General features: G+C 40.7%; 1 non-coding gene across 1 annotated transcript; it reads left to right on the top strand.

Moving 5' to 3' along the window:
* Positions 1–2,871: 2,871 nt before the first annotated feature.
* Trnan-guu (transfer RNA asparagine (anticodon GUU)) lies at positions 2,872–2,944 on the top strand. The gene has a single exon. It is a non-coding gene; the product is annotated as a tRNA-Asn (tRNA).
* Positions 2,945–3,393: the final 449 nt, after the last annotated feature.

The raw sequence follows: 3,393 nt of genomic DNA on the forward strand, positions 1-3,393 counted from the left end.
ATATTCAATATTGATCAAATATCCAAAACATGTGCTGCTTGATTGCTTAATTTGAATATTCGTGTTGTAGCTAATTGGTTATCGTGATTCGATATAATACAATTTGCGTGTAAATCAATATTGTTTGAATTACAAGCGCTTTGTAACCTCAAATGAGTACCAATTATTTGTTTAAACTTCGGCGTTTATGAGGGTTAAGTATAATAAAACTTTGATTTAATAAAGCTTGGTACTGTCACCTTTTTTAGAATTTGTCATCAGCAGTTAAAATACTCACCTCGGAGTGCAAAATAAGCATGGTCATGGTCATATTACCATGCACATATTAGTAACATTTTTAATCTCTCATTTATTAATATATCCTGTTTTTTTAATTTTTAACTATGTTATTAATATAAAATACATTTTTTTTTTTTTTTTTTATTCTTTACAAGTTAGCCCTTGACTACAATCTCACCTGATGGTAAGTGATGATGCAGTCTAAGATGGAAGCGGGCTAACTTGTTAGGAGGATGATGAAAATCCACACCCCTTTCGGTTTCTACACGACATCGTACCGGAATGCTAAATCGCTTGGCGGTACGTCTTTGCCGGTAGGGTGGTAACTAGCCACGGCCGAAGCCTTCCACCAGCAAAAACATAATAGTGATTACTTTTAAAAAATCGACGTTATAACTATTAGTCCAGCTTTACCTGGATTTAGCGTTCCGGTACGACGCCGCGTCGAAACCGTCAGAGTATCTAATAGTACTAAGTCCCTGTTGAGCACGAATCTCCTCTCAGAGAAGAGGGGTATAACTAATAATAGTCCATCTCGCAGGCCCAATGTGGATTAGTAGACTTCACATCATCATCATCATCATCATCTCCTTACCCTTATCCCACTTAAGTGGGGTCGGAAAAATATGTCAATCTTTTCCATTCGTTTCTATTACTCGTCAACTCATCATCCACTCCTTTTACACACATGTCCTCTTTCACACAATCCAACCATCTCTTCTTTGGCCTTCCTCTCCTCTTATGTCCTTCCACTTGCACATATGAAGAGAATTTTAATTGGATTGGATTCGAATCTACGCCTTCCGAATCGAAGGCATAGGTCATATCCACTGAGCTATGACGTCTCCTAACAAATAAGGCTGTGTATGTCTTAGATTGCATCACCACTTTTTTTTATTCTCTACAAGTAACTTCAACCTCACCTGATGGTAAGTGATGATGCAATCTAAGATATAAGCGGGCTTATTTGTTAGGAGTAGTGTGAAATCCACACCCCTTTCGGTTTCTACACGACATCGTACCGGAACGCTAAATCGCTTGGCGACGTCTTTGTCGGTAGGGTGGTAACTATCCACGGCTGAAGCCTCCCACCAGCCAGACCTGGACCAATTAAGAAAACCTCAATCAAAAGGCCACTTAAAGTTAGGTGACGTTAAATAAAAGGCAAATTTTGATAAAGTGTGCATAAAAGCATGCTAAAAACTATCACACACATACAAAAGAGCCAGTTTGAATTAATTCAAAGCATATTTTAACATGGAGTTGAAACCTCGTGTAAAATATTTTTCATTTCGCGATCTTGTAAGTCTCCGCTTGACTTTGACAAATTGCGGTTAAAATAAGCTCGTTGCGTTTAACGGGCGGGGTGAGGTCGCTGCTGGTTTGTGAACCGATTTCTTTATTTTTAGCTCTTTACTTGAATTGAAAATTAAAGACTCTAGCAACAGATTTGTAGCAACTACCGCCATTTTGTGTTGTTCTTCTCTCTCTCTATAGTCGTTGCTTCATTACTGAAGATCGTGGTCCTGGTAAGATCCCAGTCTCCTGCGGGTCTTTCGGCTTCTGTTGGTGGCCATCGCTGCTATATTGTAGAACTTCGTCCCTTTATCCTCCTTCAGCTGGTCAGCCCATCGTGTTAGTGAGCGGCCTCTCGGTCTTTTCCCGTCAGTGATGGCTGTTATTATTAATTTCTCCAAACTGCAGTCGCCACGCCGTATAATGTGCCCGAAATACCCCAGTATGCGTTGGTAACATAAGGAGGAAAGCCTAACCTTGATTCCGAGCTGCGATAGAATAGACACGTTTGTGCGCTTGGCTGTCTAAGGTATTCTTAACATGTGCCTCCAGCACCACATCTCGAACGCGTCTATCCTAAGCCTTTCTCTTGCTTTTATGGTCCAAGTTTCTACTCCATACATAAAAATCGAGAATATTAAGGCACGGACAAGGCGACTCTTGGTGTTGTTTGATATGCCTCTATCCTTCCAGATTTTGTTCAGTCGGGTCATGGCACTTTTCGCCATCGCAATGCGTCTCTTTATTTCTGGCATACAGCTGCCATCACTGCAAATCTGAGATCCAAGATAAACATAATCCTCCACGATATCTACTGATGGTATGATGTTGGTATTAAGTAATTTGCCCGCTCTGTCAACTATCATAAGCTTTGTCTTGTTTTTGTTTATACTCAAGCCCAACCCTCGACTTTCTACTTCTAGTTTTTGTAAAAGATTTTCCATGTCTTCCACTGACGTTGTAATGAGGACAGTATCATCGGCGTACCTAAGTTTGCGGCGTACGCCCTTTTTTGTAGTAAATACATCGGAACAACTTAAGGTGGGTTGTGTTATTCTTAGCAATCATTATATCATTATGACGGCCTCCGTGGCGCAGTGGTAAGCGCGGTGGATTTACAAGACGGAGGTCCTGGGTTCTCGATAAGCAAATCCGACTTGCACTTGTCCGGTTTATTAGGCCCGTCTGTTATCGTTTGCACAAGTGTTTATAACGTAATATTATAAGATAATTAAATTTATCATAATTTTATTACACTCACATAAATGTATACAACTTTGACAGTATATTACAAGAGCCTCCGTGGCGCAATGGTTAGCGCGTTCGGCTGTTAACCGAAAGGTTGGTGGTTCGAGCCCACCCGGGGGCGACAACATTTTTTTGAAAATTTTAAACAAATTATATTTTAAAATTTTGAAAATCTCTGACAGTCGTGAATAGCTAATGTAAATAAATACATGTCATTGTTTTTTTTTTTTTAATTTTAATTTTGATTAATAGAAATAGTATGTAACGTAATATTGTATACCTTATTGTAATTTGACGGCCTCCGTGGCGCAGTGGCGCCATTATGAAAATCCACCGCGCTCCTGGGTTCGAACCCCGGCTGGGCCGACTGAGGTTTTCTTAATTGGTCCAGGTCTGGCTGGTGGGAGGCTTCGGCCGTGGCTAGTTACCATCCTACCGACAAAGACGTACCGCCAAGCGATTTAGCGTTCCGATACGATGTCGTGTAGAAACCGAAAGGGGTGTGGATTTTCATCCTCCTCTTAACAAGGTAGTCCGCTACCAGCTTAGATTGCATCGTCACTTACCATC

The sequence above is a fragment of the Bicyclus anynana genome, chromosome 23, assembly GCF_947172395.1.
Source record: "Bicyclus anynana chromosome 23, ilBicAnyn1.1, whole genome shotgun sequence".
NCBI classification, from domain to species: Eukaryota; Metazoa; Arthropoda; class Insecta; order Lepidoptera; family Nymphalidae; genus Bicyclus; species Bicyclus anynana.